This window comes from Sceloporus occidentalis, unplaced genomic scaffold (assembly GCF_023333645.1).
Source record: "Sceloporus occidentalis isolate IW3139 unplaced genomic scaffold, rSceOcc1.0.p SCAF_11, whole genome shotgun sequence".
NCBI lineage: Eukaryota > Metazoa > Chordata > Lepidosauria > Squamata > Phrynosomatidae > Sceloporus > Sceloporus occidentalis.
Window position 1 is genome coordinate 15,543,336 of NW_028316991.1, and position 24,072 is coordinate 15,567,407.

The 24,072-nt window shown below is 37.6% G+C and overlaps 1 non-coding gene across 1 annotated transcript; it reads left to right on the forward strand.

Moving 5' to 3' along the window:
* The first annotated feature begins 23,483 nt into the window (after positions 1 to 23,483).
* On the forward strand, positions 23,484 to 23,613 carry LOC149305629 (small nucleolar RNA SNORA35). Its single transcript, XR_016271759.1, has one exon. It is a non-coding gene; the product is annotated as a small nucleolar RNA SNORA35 (small nucleolar RNA).
* The last annotated feature ends 459 nt before the right edge of the window (positions 23,614 to 24,072 follow it).

A 24,072-nucleotide genomic window follows, 5' to 3' on the forward strand; every position in this document is an offset into this window, starting at 1 on the left:
GAATTTTCGATACGACTTAATGTTACATATTGGAAATTGTATCTTTCAATTCTATTAGATACCTTCATAAAAATAGAATGTGAATTAATTTAATTTTGAAAGCGAAATGCCAATATAAAAGGATGATTTTTCTCTTTAACAATAGTCAGATTGATAACCATTAGATTACTCATGCATGCAGACAGAGAATCTCTATTAAATTCTTAAAATAGGCAGCATTATGTAACTCAGCGACTCTGACGTTCTTCTGAGAATTCTTATTAGACCAGAAAATAAAGTTTTCCCATGAAAATTAAATCGCTGCCTAGAAGTATCTGCAAAGTTCCTTTAACTAAATGCATACAATCATATGCTGAAAACAAATGAAAAGGGCTTTGCTTGTCTATACTATTCCTTATTGATGGCAGGGTGTTCTAAAACTATGGGTAAGATGATTGCATATTATTGTTCTTTCTATTATCAAGAGTAACAAAGAGCCGAAAGTAATAGCAATAGATTAGAGAACATCTCCGTTCTTGCTGGAAGCATAGCAGAAGGGCAGATATCAATCAGACAAGGGACATGGCATATCAGAGGAGACAGGGCTCAAGTCCGGATATTATTATGATCGGTTTAATATCATCATTCATCGCACCACTACAGCTGGATGAAAGCTCAGGAATAGTTTCCCCTTCTGTGGCAACAATGTTTGCAAAAGCGGGTGCAAAATGGCTGCTGTAACTTTATGGGTTTTTCATAGATTATATTTTGGGGCATGAGTCAGTGAGTCTAATTTTAGGGAAAAAGAACATCTCCTGGTTCCCAAGCCAGCAGCCTACTGTTCAATATTCTTCTGTGGCTGATAAGAAGTATATATCGGTTTGCAATTATAAAACTGCATATAGAATTGCTTTTGATAAATGCATATTATGGGGTGGAAAGAATGTATATGCAGGGTGTGGGTGCTTGTTTTGCAGGCATACTTCCTACTATTGGAACTGTACCCATTTTATGTTACCTAGTTGGGTTTCCTAGTTGGGTCTGATATCCCATGGGGTATCTTGATGTGGCAGGTGACCTTATGTGTTTTGGCCAAGATGTACTACTAAAGCCACATCAGGAGCCCTTGATGTCACATAACTCATTACTGGCTCACAAGTATTTTAAAATACTATAATCTTTGCACTTTTTATTTATTTTACTTATCTTTTTTGGTGGCTGGAGAATGATTCTATACATTAAAAGTATTATTTTAACATAAGTGCGCTTAAGCATGTTAGTTTTCTTTTCAGGTAGTAAGGTGTAGACAGTCCTTACCAGGTTGGCAAAGGATCGGGTAGTTGGCCAAAGAGCTAAATTAAAGGAAAGTAGGCAAAGCAAGTGCTATTTTCTGACACAATGGTATTTATTGACAACCTAAGTTGGCATGCTAACTCATTAGTTGTATAACCTTCTCTTATTGCTTGGGTTTTTGTATGATTACTGAGAACTATTTCCAATTTGTCTGCTAAACCTTTGAACTAAAGTGCGGTGCGCAACACAATATAAATAAAACGCACGGCAATAAGTGTTAAGACTTTTCTGTTTAGTAAAAATATTTTTTTTCCTGGCTTTCTTTTAAAATATAAATGTGTGTTCTCCTTAAAAGCCACTTGAGTTCACTTGGAGATGGAATAGAATCTGCTTTTTTGTAAAAATAATAAGACATCTGTTTCTTTAGGTAAAAGACTATGTCGAGAAAACAATTCTCTTTTACTTACAGAAAGCTGACAATGTGTTGACAAGTTTCAATGTAAACTGTGTATATTGATGTTCCCATGGCATCACAGAGAAAGCATAATAATACATTTTACCAAAAGACTTCGAAATATAGCAACATTAACCTTGCATATAGTTTTCTTACTATAATACTGTAAGAAAACTATATGCTCGAAAACAGATTTATATCCTCATGGAACTCAAAGAAGCTAAAAAGCCTAACCGTGGCTTAAGGTTAAAGATGACGTTGATGATAGGAAAGGAGCAATGGAAAGTGGTGAAAAAATTAGTAACATCTGAAGGTAGAAACATTTATGTTTAGCTAGCATGCATGAGATTGGCTTGGGCATCACCCTTGATTATAAATAGACTCGAGTCCGGGGAGGGCAGGTACCTTCTAGCCTGGGGGCAAGTCAAGCCCCCCCCCCCATCTAACACAAACACACACAGAGACCAGCGAACATACTTACAGATACTCACTCTCACATCACAGTCGAACACTCACAGAGTGCACACAACTACCACTGTCTCATCATCTAACTTCAATAATCGCACCATATCAACAAGGCCTCTATCATGTTGGCAGAAATACTGGAGCTCTTTCGCCGTCATCAGCAGTCCACAGCTCAGGAAGCAACAAGGAGAATACAAGGACCACTTCCCAATGGTAACCTTATAAGACCTTAAGCATTTTTTAATGAATTAAGGAATATTTTGCACAAAGATTTTAACAATATGCTCTGAGACATATCAGAAATACACAATTTAGGCAGAATAGACTTATAGGTATTATTGATGTAATATCCATAAGCCATTGACAACATCATGAGAAGTAAGAACCCTTTTGATTGGATAAATTGGTTCAATATAAGTTCAGTCTACTTTTTGTGAAAGCTTTATTGGATCTCTATACAAACCTCTGCAAGAGTAATACATAGAAACTGCAACTTTTCAAGATTACTAACCTTAAAAGGCACGATTGTTTGCTGCCACCTTGAATTTTTGTTTTAACATTGGAACTTTTGGCTAACACTATTAGACAAAACCCATGCATCGATGGTAAAACACTATATACTCTCGAGATTATAAAGTTGTCTTATTTGTAGGGGGAATTATTTTGACTCTCTGTGAACCTTTTGTAGCATTACCAGCATTGTTAATGATTTAAAATCAGTGTGGTGCCTACAGGAATTTTCCAATTAGAATTAGAGCTACTGAAATCCAAATTTGACTTTAATTAGTGTAACAATACCCTCGCTAAATCCCTCAGATCCATTTACTTAATTGAGGTAAATTTGAAGAATTGTGGTTAAGAAGAATATCATTTGCCTCTCAAAATGTATGTATTTACTTTGAACTTTGCCTTTAGTGGCCACTGCTCTAATCCCTATTGCTCCATAAACATGAAAGGCTCTCTGCCCCAATGGACACCATACATATTATGACAAATACAAATACAAATCTCCAGTGGCATAACTACAGGGGTCGCAGCGTTTGCAGCTGCAATGTGGCCTGTGTCTTTAGGGGCCCTGGGGCGACTTCTGCAACCACTTGCCCTGTCTCATCGTACTGCTTCAAAATGTTTTAGAAAGTTCTCCTTTGACCTGGACTGCATCAAGCCTTCCAGCCGTCAGCAAGGACAGTATCCAGGCTCCACCTGAGGACATCAGACCAGGGAAGTAACATCCTCATTACACAAATTATATTGCTGTATTTATACCAGGGCCTCACCGTGCACCAGCACCATTTACTGGAGCTCCTGGGTGGGCAATCATCCAGCTTTGGGTGAGCTATGGAGTTTTCAGTATATATATATATATATATATATATATATATATATATATATATATATATATATATATATATATATATATGTTTCTGCACTGGGTTGAACTGCCACTCTCAGGACAAATCTTTATTTCCTGGGAACACATGCGTCTGTTCTCCTTTATTACTGTAAAATAGGTTAAATTGGTTTATCGGTTATTGTGTACTTATTAGTGTTATTGCAGAGCCACTGGTCAGTGAGTGGGTCCCCTGTATCTAAATAAGTCACTGAGTGCAGAATCAAATATGTCCCAATCCCCCCCACTCATTGCGGAGGCTCAGGAGCCATATCAGCACCAAGAAGCAACCAGGATTGTTGCTGATCCTAACCCTATTTTCCAAATCAAAGGGGGAAAAAAGCTACAGATAGATTGAGTTGCACGTATATTTTAATATATACAGTGTAGCAAACCTCTTTTAGCTTTGGGCCACTAAGTCCCTTTTTAGATCTGAAAGAATGATCCTCTAGAGTCCGTTATTGAAACCATTGCTGAAACACAGTGTATTCGTAACACCAGCAAGTGTTTCTCATTTTTGTATCACATATCAATTGATGCTTTTACATTAAAAAAAAGGACAACTCTCTCATAAAAGCATTTTGACATTTAATATTACTAAGAAAAAATTAAGACAATGACATAGTTGTATTGTTTATTTCTTTTGTCTACATTTCATTTCTGATTTCGGTTACTCCTCCTTAAACTTTCATGTATTCAAAAAGCATACAGAGCAAAAAAATTATAAATAACTGGTGACAGATTATTTCAAACCACACAAATTAAGTTTTCATGAAAAATGTATTGTTTGTGCTCTATGTTTCTGTTTAACACATCAGTTATCTTTACTCTTCATTAAATACATGAAGTGACAAAAGAATGACATTACAAATATGTCTTGGCGTGTGATTTATTATTATACACCTGTTTCCAAAACTCTTTAGAGGATTTAAAATAAATGTGTAATTGTACTTGAAAAGTACATTTATGGCTGATTATTTATGGGACTACTTAGTTACATAGTTCACACAAGTAACAAAAGTCCATCAAGTTAAATCCTTCCAACTACATGGCAATATGTCCTGGCCTAGAGCAGCAGGTCCAGGAGGCAGTAGATCCAGAGATCAGCATTCCCCCACCACCACAAAACAGATCACACGGATCTATGGATTCCCTTTCCCGTTAACCCCGCTATGCTACAAAGACTTAAAGTAGACTAGTGGCAGTGACTTGTATGGGGGGAAGGGAGCAGGGAGATTAGCTAGAAGATATTTACAAAGACGAACACAAAGATATGAAGATTCTTCGTGTACATTAGCCCACCGCCATATTAGTTTATTCGGTATTCATGTTCATTTTCATGTTCTTCCGAATAAGAATGCACAAGTCTACTTAATTTTGTCCAAAAAGAGAACAGTATTAACTGAAACTATTTTATTAGGCAGACAGGCAAACAGAAAGGAAGGAAGGTTTTGCTTTGGTTAACTTGACATCTATATTTATGCAACCAAAAATAAAAGAACCCTGAACAAGTCATCTAGGAGTAAACTAGAGCAGTGACTCTACCTGATCACTCTGCAGCTTGCTTGTCATTGACACTATACTCTATTCCAGCGATAGTTACTGGACAGGAGTGGCTCCAGCCTAGAAGCTTCTGGAACAGAGGGCAGAGCTGAGCAGAGTGAAGAAGGCAGTAATAGTAACCGCTTTCCCTGTTTAACCTGCTGCTGATGTCCAAACAAGGCAGTGAAATCAGCATGAGTGTGAGGAGTGCTCAGTGAGCTGCTGCATAGTATCTTGGGTGAGTTTGTAGAAGCCAGAAACACCCAAAGTGACCTCGAGCTCCGCAGACTGTGTCCGGGTTCCAGTCTATAGAGTCACAGCACCAGTGAGGTGAGACCAGAGCTGCATGGAGACATCTGTGTGAGAAGACAGCCTTAGTTCCAGCTGGGAGAATCCAGGAGCAGCATTCCAGGGCTTCCAGAAGACATACACCAGCATTCAAACACTTTTTCCTGGGTACCGCTCCATAAGGGCCCCAACAATGGACAACCCAGGGAGTACCTAGGTGGGGAACACACCTGGATTTGGGAGAGAGCTGGGCGTTACTGGGTAGTTAGGTTAATGTGTTCTATCCATATACTGCAGCAGGTTCTTTATTTTATTATAGCGATTTATGTGTTACACAATTATTCCAATACACTTTATCCTGTTACATTTTCATTACAATTCCCTCCCATTTCTTCCCTTTCCATTGTCCCTTTTCTTCCTTACAGCTTTCTTTTTTTTCTTTTTATGTATTCAGGGGGTATGCTCGCGGAGAGGTCATATTTGCTCATTCTAGCTCATGTAAAATATTCAACAGGAAATATTAAGAAACAGTACTTTAACAGAAATGTTGATGAATGATTCTGAAGCAAAGTGACATCCCATGGATTGCCTTAGGTTACTAGTGTGAATCCAGATTTTCTAACTCCAGGGATCCATTATATTTTTGTTGAGTTTAATTGTATTTAAAAAAGTAGATGTTATTTCAGACAGATGAACAAAAGTACAGTTCATGGAGATTTGTGAATGCTCACTGAGTGTGAGGCAAGCTCCTCGTTCTAGAATACCTAAAATGTATAGGATGGACAAAATTGATTAAGCGACAATCAGGGGTAGATTCAGGTTTGCCCTGTTAAGCAGCCAAACAGCAGATGTGAGAAGGAGCTACAGAGAGAACAGAGTAGATGTAGTGCAAAGGCCAGACAAATTGTAATATTAAGGTTAAGAGAATGGGAAAGGGGAAAGATGGGCAAGGATTCCAGAGAAGGGTAAAAGAACACAGAGAATGGTGAATTGGATAAGGAGACACAAATAAATAAAGAGGGTAAGAAAGGAGAGACAAGGCAAAAGTCAATGAAGAGAAAATTATTTAAAAAAACTGAGAAATATAAAAATGATTCCTCTGCCATTTATTATTAAAGGGGAAGCCCCATGAAAGAAAATAAGGGGGTTAGTGTGTGTATGTGGTTGTATGTATATAAAGTGCTGGATTCATTGTGAGTATATTGTACTGTAGTGTTATTCACTGTGTGTGTATGTATAATGCCAGAGTTAGTATCTGAGTGCATGTATAGTGCCAGAGTTGGTGTGTGTTTATAGTGTGTATTTTGTGTATATGTATACATGTATGAGTGTCTGTGTATGTTGTTGGATGTTGCGTGCATGTATGTAAGAGTGTGGTGTTAATGTATGAATGTATGGTGTTGTGTGTGTATGTCAGCATATAGTGTTAGAGTGTGTGTATTAGTATATGGTGTTACCATACATGTTCATTAGCTTTGTGAAAACTGAGTGATCTATCCCAAAAAAGTTTAGAAAAACAACCATTTTAACTATACTTCCAGTCTTTAAATGTTAACTTAGCGATCGCTCCCATTTCAGCTGGAGAGACCCACAAGGCTAGTACTAGAAAACATTTTCTCCAATCGATACCCCTCATTTTGCCATCATGTTAGTTGAAAAATGCTGAATAAATATTGTGATACCAGCTGCTTTAATTATGCTCTTCATAATAAATATTGTAATTGTATGTCCTTTGGTAGTGTTACAAATAGTAGTTATGTGTTTGTAATTAAGGGGAGTGTATGGAAAAAATGCTTATTATTTGATTTGAATACATTTGTTATGATGGTTATTAATATGTTTCTGTTGCTGAGGCCTCTAATCTTCAAGTGTTCATGCTAAGAATGAAATGTGTAACCTTGTGATTATATACATCGACATTATGGCAAGGATTCTTACTGTATAGGAATGCAGGGTATTCTCCCCAGAAATGAACATTTTATTTGGAGCGTGTAATTAGTTTGTAATTGAAAAAATAGTGGTTGAATAGATCGTGTGTGTATAAATGTAACAGGGATATCCAGATGCAGATTCCCCAAAAAACACACAGAACGTGCACATAGCCACTTTTTGGGAGTTCCATGGGTACAAAGAGGCATTGCTCTTCAGAAGCTCTGGGCACACCTACGTATACTCAGATACTAATTCCCTGACCGACAACCCGGTTCTTTTATGAACAATCTCCTTTCATGGGGCACAACTTGGCATTTTGAGTAAATCTGTTTTTCTCTGCATCCCAGATAGAGGTTTAATTTATATTTCTGAGCTTGTATCAGACCTTAATGCTAATCAGTAACCGATGAGCAAGCAGGGAACCAAAGCCCATACTTCATATCCATAGGATAAAAGGAGCGGCGTTCACGGGTAAAAAACTATAAAAGTGACAATGGAAGTCATTACTCTAAGGTTCATTGTCATTATTATATTAATAACATTTACCATGTAACCAATCTGTATTACCGTATTTGTTCGATTGAAAGAAAAGGTCATCTGACAAAATGACCATGTCTTATAATCAAAGTAGTTTTTTATTTAGACCTCAGATACGTGGCACTATCACACAGCCGACTAAGGCTAGGGGCTTCTCACTCACCTCATGCTCCCTCACACTCATTCACTTTCTCGTGCACTCTCTCTCAATGTCTTCATACCATCTCCGCTGACCAATACCGTGTCCTTTCTCTTTATTCCGCAGCTCATCACCTTCTTTTGCCTCTTCTTGTTCTTTTTTCTTCGTCCACTTCCTACTGGTATCATCTCTGGTATCCAGGTACTTCTGAAAAAGATCACACCCCGATTGGAGGCGAGAGCCATGGCTCTGCCCTTTCGCGGATGTACTCCAAGAGCCCAGAATAAGAATTTCTGGACCTTTCTCAATGAATCCATCTGCAATATTCTGACCTCTTGAATAGTGAAGTAAGGCATTTAAAATGTAAATCGCTTGCATACTCTCCCTTTAGTAAGTAAACTCTCCAATGTGTATGTTCCTGATTTGTTACCTGTATCCTTACTCCCCTAGCAGAGAAAATAGTGTGAGAGTGAGAGTGTAAGAGAGAGTGACAGAGCATATCATTTACTTACACTCATACACATGTTTATGAAAGTGTACAAACAGTGTGTGTGGGGGACAGAAATGCAGTGCAATCACCTTAATTAAATATATAAAAAAAATAATATAAGTGCAGAGAAAATAATGTCCATAAGTGTGAGAAGCAAGAGGACCGGGGGAGGGGTGAAAACCCTGACAGTGTATGAGCGAATGGTTTTGATTTTTTTCTAATAGCATCTTTTTATATTCAGGCCTTTTTTTTCTTTCATTAAGTTTGGGGGGTTGCCTTACAATCAGGGTCATCTTATGTTTGCGCAAATATGGTATTTTGAGTTGCATGCTATGTTTGAGCTGGTGTTCTCTTTACATTTCTCTCGAATAACGGCTCAGGCTTTTGTAATATACAGTAGATCGCACATGCCTTAAGGTTAAAGAAAATATTTCCAGTAAAGGTCAGTTAAGACTTACAGACTTATCACACTTTAAAACTGTTGGTCTGGGGATTTTTTGCATGGTGTTTAAAAGTTTCCTCCGCATTTAACCTTCTTTGTTTGCCAAGTAAACATATCAGTAGATACTAAGAACCACAATTGGCTGAGCCAGTTTGATTTTGATTCAGCGTTATGTATTCAGAGACAAACCCTACTGCAGGGCATAACTGATTCTTCATGGCATAACGACAACTTCGCTCATGGGCATAGATGCGCCGATCATCTTAATGGCAACACACAACTTAATCAAGTACATTGACTTTAAATTCCTATTAAAATGCTCTCAGAAAAAAACCCACATGTGATATTATCTCATGTTTCAGAGAAAAAAAATCTAAAAACTATAGTACAAGTATATTGTATCAATTCAGATTCATGTTAGAAACCGAATGCAGCTCGAATGAATTCCATTTCTGCTTATAATGGCAGCAGGGTAGGCATTTTGAGGCAGTTGTTTCAAAGAATGCCTCGGGATTTCATTCTAATGTTCATTTAAGTAGCTGTGAGACTTTAAATACTTGACCAGGTGCTTGCACATGCTGGGCAACCTTGTAAAACCCTCAGGCAAAGCCTTGGAACCAGACAGCAGAGTAGGAAAAATCCATAAAAGAAGTACAGACTAACTCTGACAATGTGCAAATTAAAATTAATATTAAGAACTTCTCATTCTGTTAAAAACCCAATCAACTTGTAGTATTAAATGAGTATTCACTAAACTGGGAATTTGCAGGCAAATTAATACTTAAATGATAACTTACACAGCCTTTATTATAACAATTGAGAATGTGTCCAGGTTGAGGGTTTGTATGGTGGACAAAGTGTCCTATGAGCTTAGCTTTCAATCAAGTGGAGAGATCTCCCCCATTTATATACCAGATCGCTCTCACGGAGGTAGATCAATCTCTCTCATTAATGTGTTAATTTGTCCCTTTCCCTGAAACCTACTTTTTACAGTCTTGTACACTATCTAAAAAAGTTGTATTGTGACATATTGACAGCAATGATGTCATCGTGATATCATCAGTGGTTTCCTCTAGTAACAAGAGATATTCCTAGTGTCTAAAAAAAATATCAAAGTGGATCTCTAGTTATGTTGTACTGCTCTTTGATAAAATGGAGTGGAAAAAAGTTTAGAAACCCCATTCACTGCCCTTCAACCTCAAAGTGTAAAAGTGCTCAACATAAGAAGACATGATGGTTATTACTGCACCCATGGCATATTGTTAAATAGCCACCAAACTCAGCTTCCATGATATAGAGTTTATAGACATTTCAATTAATTTTATCTTCTTTTTATGCTTTGAATTATGCAGTGTTTTTAATTAAAGTTGTTCTTTAGCAGAGTCTCTGTCCCACTCTATGGCTCTTCATTCTATCAATAATCCTTTAGCTTCATTACCCATTTACTGCAAATAAAAATCTGTCGTTTTAAATTAAGTGATGTATCCATAATATACTATACCAAACCCCCCAAATATCATGGATTACTTTAAATTAAAGACTACTAAAATGTACAATAATACAGTGCCATTGTCCTTGAGTCTGATATAAAGTATTGTGGGTTTTCTGTACCTTGTTAAACAGACTTAGGATGCCCCACGTCCTTAAACTGCTCCCCAGAGCAGATAAAGCATCTAGTGATCTACGAATTATCTACGTAGGTTAAGTGCGTGAAATAAGTTTGGTTCTAGTCTTCATGATGTGCAAATCTTTTATTTCCATTGTCGAATAATGCTTTGTCAGTTTATTAACAAAAAAACCCCTAGCTCCTAATTTTTTTTAGCTGGCTACTAGTTTCAAAGGAAAGCCCTGGCCTAAAAAAAAGACAGACCTAAGCTTTTTCTCGCAGGTCCCTTAAAAACACAAAACAGAAGACATAATTCATCTCCTGGAAATTAGCCAAAGTATTTTTTTATTATTCCTTTTATTTCTTCAAAACAGTGGGTAAAGTACAAAAAAGATATTAAAAGAGCATTGAAAAAAGAGTAAACATTTCTAAATATGAAATACGTAGAATGCATTATGAAAATTTAAAATTAATTTAGTAAGTAGTTTTGTAGAATTCACAAAAAAATCATAAATACAAAATACATTTTAAAGCATTCAAATGTAACATGTTTACAACCGTTGATATTTGATGTTTATTTAGTAATAGTTAACCCTTTTACCAAAGTAGTTTTTAAATAACATACCATTTTATAGAATTGTAGAATATTTGAACACTTGAATAAATATAAATAATTATAATTAAGGTGAAATTAAAAAAGCATAACAAATAGATAAGCTAATAACTAGATTGCTAAACAAAGGCATTACAGAGCAGTCCTACAGAAGTTTGAATAATTAATGAAGAATGGAAAAGTTAGAGTTCTTCCAGTTATAGAAAAATGAATCATTACATAAAGGGTAATTTAGCTCTTCTTAAAAGAAATTGGTTCATTCTGAAGGTAAATCCCGATAAGTGGTTCTGTCACTTGGTTACACGATGACTTCTTTGGTGTAATTATCTCTTGCTTGAATAACTGCTTGCTAATTAATATCGGTTTTTGTTCATATAAACTATTATTTTTAACTCTCTGGGCATGTAAGCCACGAATATATCATTTTAGAAAACAGTGATTCTGTGAAAAACTGTGTTCCTACAAATGATTACATTTTGATCATTGCAATTATAAAACTGCTAATTTATTATATGTTTATTTAAGAAAAAAAGTTAGCCTGGTCCCAGAGAAAATAATTATAGTTATATTCAACTCACTACGAATCAACTGTTGCAAGTTTTAGCAACCTAGAAGTGAACAAAATGTGTTGTATTGAAATCATTGTTAAAATAACCAGAGCCCTTTGAGATGCTGGATTGCATTGAGCAGATTGATTGTGATTTATGGTGCGGTCGTGGCTGCGGGTACTGAATCTGGTAGTCTGTGTGTAGGAACAGGCGCTTGCTCAGGACCCTGCATGGGGTGGGGAAATTCAGATGTGCCTGAGTGCACCATCTACAGGCACAGGACTGTGACAGGAACTGGTAGACGATAGCAGTAGACTGGGACCAGGCAGGTGATAGCAGGAGACTGGGTACAGGCTAGCCGAGGTCAAGAAAATACAGAAAGGGAAGCACACCCTAAAAAGCATACACATTCAGATTCTGGGGTGCTGTCTAAATAACCAACATGTACACACTACCAAGCAAGAGATCAGCGCACACCCAGCAAATACTATTTAAAAGTACATATCTGAGGCATACATATTGGAGATTCTACCACATTATATGGCCATATATTGCTTAGCTCACCACTATGCCAAAGTACCCCAATTTTAGCGAGTCCTAACTAATTTTTCATGGCTCTACTGTTTACCAAGGAGAGAAATCAGTGTGACTTCCTAGCGTTTTCAACCACTGAGACTCAAAAGTAATTTAAAGCCTTCTCTTTATTTTTTCCTGATATTTGACACATAGATGTATTTTTCTAGAACTTAACGTTATTGGTTGATTATTAGCTAAAAAAATAAAAAGTCAACACAGGCATAAAGAGATATCAAAACAACCATCAGTAAACATAATATTACAGGACATGCCACTGTCCTGGGTAACGGGTGGCTGTGCATCCTCTGTTTGAAGTTCCCTCGACCGTGTAGCCTCCAGGAGATGTGAGGCGCACTTCACGCGCACGCGAGTAGAAGAGGCTCTTAAAAGGCTGTATCCCCTTAATTTATATTTTTACTTTGGAGACAGCTACTCCTACTGCAACTCAGAGATCCTACCCTAAGTATGAACCCGAACCCATACCTGTACCTGCCCCTGTTCACGTTTCTGCTCCCAGTCTATCTACCATTCCTTGCTCATGTGACCCTGGTTTGATCCTTTGATATGGAACTCAAACTCGTTATTGTCTATGATTGTGCTTTGCTGTTTGGTCTGCAACTCCTGCAGACCATTTCCTGCCCCGTCTACTCAAACCTTAATCAGTCTTTGTTCTTGTCTTAGATTCAGAATAGCTTTATGCCTAAGCCCATGCATGTTTAAACTCCCCAACTGTATTAACCTCTACCACTTCTGATAGCAGGCTGTTCCATTTATTTACCACTCTCTCATATTATCTTATATTAATTTAGGCATGAAATCAGTGCAAGTATGAACATAATGTATGAGTTGTCATTTTCAGAACCCGGATTTTAGCAGATGCATTCTATTGCCCAGGGTATGCCAGGTGACCATCACTAGTTTTAGAGACATTCATAGCAACTATTGAGGTTACATTGTTGTGACTTTCTTTGTTTATTAAAATGCAATACTGTGCATCTGATGAATCTCTCAAAATATTTGGCAGTGACAGTGTGTGACACACAGGTGGTTAGTATTCTTCATCATCTTGCACTGCAGATCAAACACAATGACTACTTTGTAAACAATTCCAAACAAATCCGTTACCCTGACCGGAATGTTCAGTATACTGAATTAAAATTATAATTACTAAGCCGTGATGCAGCGCTGATCTAGTGAAGATGTGAAAATGGAAATTTTTGAGACAAATTTGCCCTCAATTGATATAAAAAAATCATATTATGTGCACATTCACAATTCAATTTAAAAAAAGATTTAAAAAGTTCCAAACAGATACCTAAATAAATTAAATACTGTAAGTATGGTCAATGCCATTTCAAATGTTTTACTTTATGTTTTTTGTTTCAAGGTCCAAAGAGCATGGATCAATTTCAAAATAATGGCATCTGTTTATAAATTGTAATGCATAAGAAAAATTGTCTAGGTTTAGGTTGTCAGTTGGGTAGTTTTAGAATTCATTCAATGTTGACTGTTTTGAGGACTGTGTTGAGTGAAGTGGAAAGTTGGTTTCTTAATTTTAATTTCAGAAGACTGGAAAAATATGGCCGTTTGGCCCACCTAGTCTGCCAATTTTCCTGCAGTAAACACTCGGTTCTTAATTGGTCCTTGGTCTCACCTTAGATTCAGAATAGTGTTATGCCTATTTATACATCAAAACAGGTCCTTCACTACTGAATTCCTGGGGTCCAAGGGGTTGGATGGTGACATTCACTGTCTACCCTCCATGCACCCAAAGACAATGTTGGATGGAGCTTACCTCCTGGAGAGGTAGGTATTTGATAGGGTTTATTTTATTCTTTAATTATGCTGTGTGATCATAATCTTATTTGATAAATTCGTTGCATTGGATTGCAAGGTTTCAAGACTACTTAAGTCCCTCCTTCAGGTAATATATCATATAGTTTGTTTAAAAGCTAAACCAATAAAAAAATGTGTTATTTTAAGATTTTAGTGAGGTTTTCAGGCAAATAAGAGGCAATAATGTTTTCCACAAGGTTCCAGACCACATATAAATGTGATGATTAATCACAGACATATACTGTATGTAGAGGTCACATAATCAAATGATATACATCTTAACATGTCCTGTACAGTGTTACACAATCATATCACACTGCCACATATTATAGGCAAAAGTGGATTTCTACACTGTAATATTTATTAAATGTTATCCACCTTTTTCTATTTTTTCAATACCATCAAGGTGCATTTGCCACAAATATCCTTTTAACTTTAAGGAACACTTTATAAAGAAAAACTAAATTAAGAGAAGAAAAAAGCGAGAGAAATAAAAAAAAAATAGAATTGTAGGGCTCTCCGGTCTCCTACAACAGGACAAATGCTGGAACTCTGCCCTAGGGGTTCATCAGAGTCAGCCATGGTTCCCATATGGCTTGAAACATTGGTGTATAAAATCAGTGAAGCCATTGGTAAGCAAAAGCAGTTTGCCTAATCAGTGGACAAAATATTATACAGTTTCTTGTTAAACTGTTTTATTATTACTTGCTTCTAAAAATGCCATGGCAAATCCATAGGACCGTTATGTCCTTTAATGTATATTGAGTTACAAACTATACAGCGGTATACTATAACATAATGAATATGGACTGTGCGAGTGATACAAGCTGTTATTTGGGTTTTGTTTCTTTAAACTGGGTACCTTCAAAGCTTGAACAGTGGTTGGAGTAACTTCACGAGATATCCCCTGGATTTATATTGCAATCATAGGTGCCATGCTCACTGATTTGAATCCTTTGCCTCTCCAGCTGCCCTTTTCTATAATATCAGTGTAGCTCAAGCCTGTGATATGGACCATTTGTTAACAGTATGAGAGACTGTAAATTTAATGTGAATTTCTTCTCTCAGCATGATAGTAATTAACAAAGACATCTCACTAGGGTTTGAAACATCATATGAATTCGTTGTGATCTTTCTGTAGCTTTACAGCTTTCTAACGTACAAATGCAGAAATGTACTAATCACTGAGGATGTTTAATGAATAAATTTAATACATTTTGGCAAAATTGCCGTGTACTATATGTCATTTTTATTAGTGGTATTCCCCTAGTTTTGGGCATAGACAGAGCATGATCTGCAGCATGTACATCACACGTGGATCTTTTTTTATGCCTCCTGATTGGGCTTGCTAATCAGTCCCCTTCGGTAAATTGAGATTTCAACCGGAATGAACTGTGCGTGTTGTGTGTCATATGTGTTTTAGATGAGACTAACCCCGCTAAGTTACAAATACCCCAAGACCTCGCTCCTATAAACAACGCTCTTCTACGGCTGCCCCAAAATGTTGCTTGCTGGGAAAACGTCTACTAAAGAGCACTGTGGCTAATTACAGTCACTGAATGGAATTCTACTACCCTGGAGCTAAATCAGGAGGCCAACGTTCTAAGCATTTTGCTACATGTAGCACACTTTATATAGAAATTGCATTGTAATCACCGATGTATGATTGGGATCCATTAAGCCAATAGAACGTATACATTATTTGCATGTTTCTCTACTGAACGCACAGAAATGTGGCTGTTTCAATCGACAAAAAACAAGGAACCACCAAATTCAGAGCAGCTACCTTAACCCTAGTGAAAATAAAATAAAATCCAAGCAGGGAAAATAAATTATAATGTAGCCTGAACAGCTAAATAATTCATCCACACTGATTCTTTTACATGCGTTTGGATTCCTGTGTGTTTGGCTATTCATCGGTGTAACAGTATGCAACTTCTTTTCCATTGACTAGCTCGTTCGCTAGAAGCAACCTAACCATTATTGTCTTTTGTAATAAAAACTAAATTCAAAATATATTCTTAATTACCCCGTGATTGAATGGGCATTAGACATCTCATACGGAGCATTTACTTTAGGGAACAAAAGAAACAACAACTTCTCCTGGAAGAACACAATGTCATTTTATTGTTGAAAGATCAAACTGAAAAAAAAAATATTCTGTTGATAAATGCAATGCTTTATATATGAAAAATACTCTACACATAACCTAGAACCCTGTTGTTTTTGTAAGTGCTCTTCAATGCAACCATTATGAAGACCACAATTAATCTAGAATTTAAATGAGTAAGTAGTTTGAAGTAATTTAGCAAATTCCATTCATAAGTGGATGACCACATGGCACATTGTAGATATAATTTATCTGACCGGCTTACTGGTTTAAAAGAGTTGTTTTAGAATAATTATTTGGATTAACCATTTTTTAAATAAGAAGGTAATTGATTAGAAGTAAAATAAAAGTATGCCATATATGTATAATACATTCACTAATTGTACACATTTTATGATACCCCAACAATATATATTTTTAATAGGGAATGTATTAAAAAAAAAAAAAAAAGATATGTATCTTAAGTGATTTTCTATTTCCTCTTCACAACCCAAACCCCTCTTTTCTTTCCTGAAGTTTGATGGCTTTGAACACATCCCAGTGTTCTAAAACCTGAAAAGTCACAAATTCTGTGTATAGAAGAAAAGTTTTAGTTACCTAAAGAACTATATATAAGTTACAAATGTAGATCTAATATCTCACTAAAGATTCTAGACACACCTTTAACAACAGTCGTTATAACAATGGCGTCCTTGTGTTACCATTATTTGTGAGTGACACGTGGAAATCATGAAAGGACATAATTACACTTTGTTAGCTAATTGTTACATAAAAAGTCATTATGGAGCAGCATTTGAAATATGGTACTGTCACATAACAACCAACAAAATGTTCCTGCTGATTGGAACATTCCATTAGTTGCTATGGTAACAAGACAATACTTGCCATGTTGAACTAGAATCTATAACAATACTGTATGTCCCATATAGCTCTGGCACCCTTGTGGCTAGTAGGACTAAACTCTCTAACTCCGCAATAATACAGACTCCCTGTTGGCAAGGTAGCATCTCTACACAGCTCAATGGGCGTCACAGGTAGGAATACGGAACCTCTACACACAAACCGAGTATTACTGTATTATTTCAGTAGTGCATCACATAATTTGGATTTACAGAAACAAAAGCTGGGAAAAAGCAGGTTAAAAAACATTTTACGAAAGCCTAGAGAAGGGAAGGACATCACAAAATATGAGGTAGCCCTTGAAAAGTCTTGTATACAAACATGAGAGGGAAAAAGTTACAGAAGAGGACAGGAAAATATTATCAGATGAGCAGCGGAATGTGTATTTGGGGATTAAATGCATAGAGCTTCATAGGAGAAAAGTCATGCTTTTAAAATGAAGTGCCCACGTAGCCTGTATGAGAATAAATGAGGGAAGAAGTATAAGCAAAGTAATGCGTAAGATAAATGATCCTTCTAGTAGCATTCATGATGGACTATAAGGGGACAAGATGAGTATGAGGGAGACAGCTAAGATGAGTTGTTAAGAAGGGGTAAATGTGAGCGATGTTTTATGATGTAGGCAGTAGTTTTTGGAAATAGACTGAAAGTGAGAGGTGACTGAGACGCCAATGGTGGCAAGCAGTAAGCGTGTGGGCTAGAGTTTTGTACGAAAACAAATAGACCGAAATGGTCCATGTACGCAAGTCTAGTAGCGATTGGGAATATCAGATACATTTGTGTCTACTCTAGTTAATCCAGAAAAAAATAAGTACCTAGCTAAATTTATTTTGTCTGTAAACTGTTACCAGGCTATCATCAACACATGAGACATACAGCCAATGAAAAAAATGTTGACAAAATGCTTGCTCGAATAATCTTACTACTAATAATACTTTTCAAAACCTGGTGATTAATTGTAGGGTACATTTGGCAACCAAATGAAACTAAAACCAATTCCAGAGTACAATTAATATAACCAAAAATACTGTAAAGGTCAGCGCTCTACTAAGAAGGTGTCATATTGATATAACATATCACATCTCATTATATAACATGGGATACATTACTAATGGAGTAGTAATCTCCAGATTAATCTCCAGATTAATTTATGAAGTAAATAGGATTTAAAAAGAATGCTACTTCACCAATGGATATTCTTCGCTTCCTTATTGAAAAAGTCTTGTCTTATTATATTTGATTTCCTTTGAGTGTGTTTGATGCAGAGAACAGTCAATGAACATGCACTAGTATGAAACAGTCAAGATTTCCAAGGCAGTGAATATGAAATATATCCCGTAGAGACTGTAGACAGCGTCAGTTTATTTCCTATATAAAAAGATTTATATATTTTCTTTTCTATTTAACCCCTTCGCGACCTTTGCCGGTTCAGGACCGTCATAACAAGAAGGTCACTAAATGACCTTTGACGGTCCTGAACCGTCAAAAAATTAAATAAGCTTAGAAAGTGATCAAGGATTAAACGCTTAAACGGCCTCCCCGGGGCGTCAACAGCCGCCATACATTGTATGGCGGCGGACGCCCGTTTTAAAAGCGTTTAGGAGGCGATCAACGATCGCCTCCTAAACTTAAATGGTGTCGCTGGAATGCCTCGATCAGGAGGCATCCAGCGACACCAAACACTTACCTCTGGGTGGGCTGTGACCGCTCCGGAGAGCGGTCACAGCCGCCGCTGCCGGTGATCTTCGCCATCAAGCAAGATGGCGGCGGCCCGGGAAATAAAACAATAAAGACGAAAAAGTTCGCTAGAGGGTCTCCAGACCCTCTAGAGAACTGGCTCCACTTGCTGGTTGAATACAGGTACTGCATTCAACCATGCAAGTCAATGGAGCCCAGCTTTCTAATCACTATGTGATTAGTAAAATATTCAAAAAAAATAAAAATAAATAAAAAATGGAAAAAAAATGTAAAAAAAAATGTGCTAACATTTAAAAATAATTATGCAGTGATGTCACTAGATGAACCATCCAGTACCAGCAAAATGTGTAAAAAAAAATATAAAAAAAGTATTAAAAAAATAAAATAAAATTAAAAAATAAAGTTTATTATTTTGAGCAAGTGCTAAAATTTCTCAAAAATCTCAACAAAGAGTTAAAATAAAAGCACTTCAAATACCCAAGGGGTGTCTAATATATAAAAAAAATGGCTGATGGGGTAAATTGGAGTGGCCTAGCTCAAAGATAGGGCATAGGTACAGACTGACCAAAATGGCGAAAAAAAGCGCACTTCCCAAATGTGGCATTTTAAATCTGAAACAACCCGACAAACCCATGCATGTCGGGTATCACTGCACTCAGGAGATGTTCCTGAACACACATTGGCGTGTTGTTTGACAGTGGCATATACCAGGACCTGTATATCTATAACTAAAGTACAATTTGTGTGAAAAAAAAATAAAAAAAATTACTATTACAAAGTTTCACAAAGTGTAGTTCTATAATTGGTGCATGGAAAGGGTTAAAATAACAGCATTTGGAATACCCTGGGGTGTCTAGTTTTCAAAAATATATGGTTTGAATGGGTTAAATTGAGTTAACCGGCTTCAAAGATATTCCAAAGAGGAGAGGGAGGCACAATGACCAAATGACCACCTGAATTACGCATGCCCCAAAAGTAGCCTTTTACCAGCCAAACAATCTGACAAACCCATGCATGTGGGGTATCGCTGTACTCAGGAGATGTTGCTGAACACATATTGGGGTGTTGTTTGACAGTGACATATACCAGCACCTGTATATCTATAACTAAAGTACAATTTGTGTGGAAAAAAAATAAAAAAAAATTACTATTACAAAGTTTGACAAAGTGTAGTTGTATAATTGGTGCATGGAAAGGGTTAAAATAACAGCATTTGGAATACCCTGGGGTGTCTTGTTTTCAAAAATATATGGTTTGAATGGGTTAAATTGAGTTAACCGGCTTCAAAGATGTTCCAAAGAGGAGATGGAGGCAGACTGACCAGATTTGTTAAAAAAGATTTGGAAATCATAAAACGCTGCTTGTACTTATTGCCCTATAACTTACAAAAAACAGCAAAAAAACATAAAAACATTGGGTATTTCTAAACTCAGGACAAGTAGTAGAATCTATTTAGCTAGTTTTTTTACTTGCTTTTTTAGGTGAGTAAAAGATTTTTCAAATAAAAGTCATAAAATGTGGTTTTTTTTCAATTTTTCACCATGTTTTTTTAATTTTTTTTATAGTAAATAAGATGATACGATCAAAATAATGGTATCTGAAGAAAGCCCATCTTGTCCTGAAAAAAACAATATATAACTTATGTGGGTACACTAAATGGGTGAGGAGAAAATTACAGCTGAACACAAGCACCACAAAAGTGTCAAAACAGCCTCGGTCCCACAGGGTACAAAACGAAAAATGAGCCCGGTCCTTAAGGGGTTAAAGTAAACACAAAATACAAAATTAATGTAACCATAAAAGCAAAGCAAAAACACTTAGTGCATTACTGAGGAAGATCCATTATATATTTTTTTCTTTAAAAATATTACATATTTTATCATTTCTAAAGTAGTCTTCACAGCTTTTCTTTAACCCCTTCGTGACAATTGCTGGTCCGGGCACGTCACTGAAAATCGTGACGATTATGACAATTGACGTGCCAGGACCGGCACGTCTTTAAACGGGTGAAAAAATCGATCCGTGATCGATTTTTTCACTCAAACGGTGTTGCTCTAATGCCTCGACATCGAGGCATTGAGCAACACCAAAAAAAACATTCCCGCCCCCCCCCCGATCGCTCCTAGGAGCAAAAAAAAAACATGTTTGAAAGACTGCACGTCTTTCAAACATGGCGGCGCCCGCCGCCGAAAAACGGGTTTAGGAAGCGATCGCGAGTCGCTTCCTTTGCTTAGCTGGTGTTGCTAAGATGCCTCAGTATCGAGGCATCTTTGCAACACCTGTTTAGCAAAGGAAGCGACTCGCGATCGCTTCCTAAATGCTCAACTTACCTTCCCGGTGCCGGTGTCTTCGAAACACACGCGGTGTTTCAAGATGGCGGCGCCCATCAAGCCGGGGGGCGGAGCCTGCTGACATCATCGGGGGGTGTTGCTGGATGTCATGGACATCCAGTGAATAACACCCCTAGTGGTCAGATCACTCATAAGAGTGATCATGATTTGATAAATCAAAGGCAATGTTTTCTAAACATTGCCTTTGATCAGTATTGGATCTGCCCCCCTCCTTCACTTGCTTCTAGTGAGGGAGAGAGACAGATCGGTGTGTTCTGGTATTTCAGGTATTCCCTAATAAAAATATATATATATTGATCCAAAGGCTCTTATAAGAGCCACCCATATAATATTAACCCCTTCATTGCCATTGATCACTGCATAAACAGTGATCTTGCATAGTGGCAATTGTTTTTGGGTTGTTTTTTTTTTACATGTTTTTTTACTTTTTTTAGTTTTTTTTACTTTTTTTAGGTTTTTTTTTTATTTTTTATTATAGCCATTAACCCTTTCCTTCCCCACTATTTTTGCTGCAATTCTTACCATGCAGCGGTATACGGCTGAGGAGGCGTATGCCTTTTTGGCCACAGATTCTGAGGCCACTGATACAGCGTCAGATTTTGACGTTGGTCAGTTCACAGATACATCTAGTGATGTATCTGTGGCTGTTAGGACGCCTACCACACGTAGTCGTGGCAGTGCACCAGAGGCATGGGTAGCGCCTAATAGGTACAAGCCAGCTATCCCTCCTTTTTCTGGAATTCCTGGCATCAATATTGATGTTACAGGATTCACTCCACTGCAATTTGTGCAGGTTTTTTTGGGAGACGATGTCTTGGGAGACATTGTCACACAAACAAACATTTATGCCCAGCAGCACCGTGCTGCTAGCCCTAATTCTTTTTGGGCAAAACAGCCATGGACTCCCATTGACGTGCCAGAATTTCTTAAATTCTGGGCACTCACAATGTTAATGGGCATTATAAAAAAGCCCTCCATCCGCTCCTACTGGAGCACCAGCCCCATCTTTAGTACCCCCATTTTTGCCCAAACTATAACTAGGCAAAGGTATGAAATGATTCTTCGTTTCATGCATTTTAGCGACAACAGCCTGTGCCCCCCTAAGGAGGACCCCCAGTTTGATAGGCTGTACAAAATCCGCCCCCTGATTACCCATCTCGCTGCCAGGTTTCCAGAGGTTTATACACCTGGAAAAAATATCTGCGTGGATGAATCCCTAATGAAATATAAAGGAAGGTTGGGATTCAAGCAGTATATTCCTTCCAAGCGCTCCAGGTATGGAGTGAAGGTGTATAAGCTCTGCGAGAGCGAGACAGGATATACTCATGCCTTCCGGGTATACGAGGGTAAGGATAGCTACCTTGACCCTCCAGGTTGCCCAGATCATCTGGGCACCAGTGCCAAGATTGTTTGGGACCTAATATTCCCCCTTATGAACAAAGGCTACCACTTGTATGTAGATAACTTCTATACAAGCGTCCCTTTGTTCAAGCTGCTGTATTGTTTCGATACGGTAGCTTGCGGTTCTATAAAAAAGAACCGCTTGGGTTTCCCACAACGCCTGGTACGAACCCGGCTAGGAAAGGGGGAGACCTCAGCTCTACGCCAAGAGGAGCTTTTGGCATTGAAGTTCAAGGACAGAAAAGAGGTGTGCATGCTGAGCACCATCCACGATGAGAGAACCGTGGAGGTTTCTGTCCGTGGCAGAGCTGGGGTCACTACAAAGCCAGTGTGCATCAGGGCCTATAACAAGCACATGGGTGGAGTTGATCTGTCAGATCAACTCCTACAGCCCTACCTCATTATGAGGAAGACAAAGGCCTGGTACAAGAAGGTTGCAATTTATCTAATGCAAATTGCAACCTATAACGCTTTTTTGCTGCACAAAAAAGCAGACACTGGGCTGAAGCTGTCTTTTTTGCAGTTTCAGCTCGAAGTAATTTCAGGTATCTTGTACCGTGATGCACCTGGTCCCCAAGTAGTGATGGGAACCAACAGAATTGGGGCTACCCATTTTATTTTTAAAATCCCCCCTACAGCAAAGAAGCAGAATCCCCAAAAGAGATGCAGGGTATGCTACAGCAGGGGGCAAAGAAAGGACACCACATTTTACTGTCCAGATTGCCCTGGAAAACCTGCACTCTGTGTCGGTGACTGCTTCAAGCTGTATCACACAGTTTCCCATTTTTAATTTTTTTTTTGTTCCTGCTCCATTTTTGTATTTTTTTTTAATTTTTTGTTACATTTACTGTTTTTTAGCTTTTATTTGCTCCACCATTTTTAAGCGTTTTTATTTGCACTGTCAAGTGACCCCTGTGTCCATTCCGTGGCATGAGGGACCACTTAAGGTGCTAGATCAAATCCCTTCTTGGAGATAGGCCAGGCTTTCTTGTAACCTGTCCCTACTGATAGTTGGGTACAAGCATTTTTCTTTACCCAGATGTAAAATTCCTACTGAATTTGAATTGCTCATGTTCCAAATGTGGCCCTTTTGCCCCCAAACAATCTGACAAACCCATGCATGTGGGGTATCAATGTACTCAGGAGATGTTGCTGGACACATATCTGGGTGTTGTGTGACAGCAACATATACCAGGAGCTGTAATTTCACACCTGAAGTACAAAGTATGTGAAAAAAACACCAAAAACAATTACTATCCCAAACTTTGACAAGGGTTGGTGGTAGGATTAGTGCATGGAAAGGGTTAAACTATCAGCATCTAAAATACCCTGGGGTGTCTAGTTTTCAAAAATATATGGTTTGGTGGGGTAAATTTAATTTGCTGGCTTCAAAGATGCCCCAAATACCACATAGAGACAGAATTACCAGATTCAGAGAAAAATGGTTTTGAATTAGCAAAACGCTACTTGTACTTATTGCCC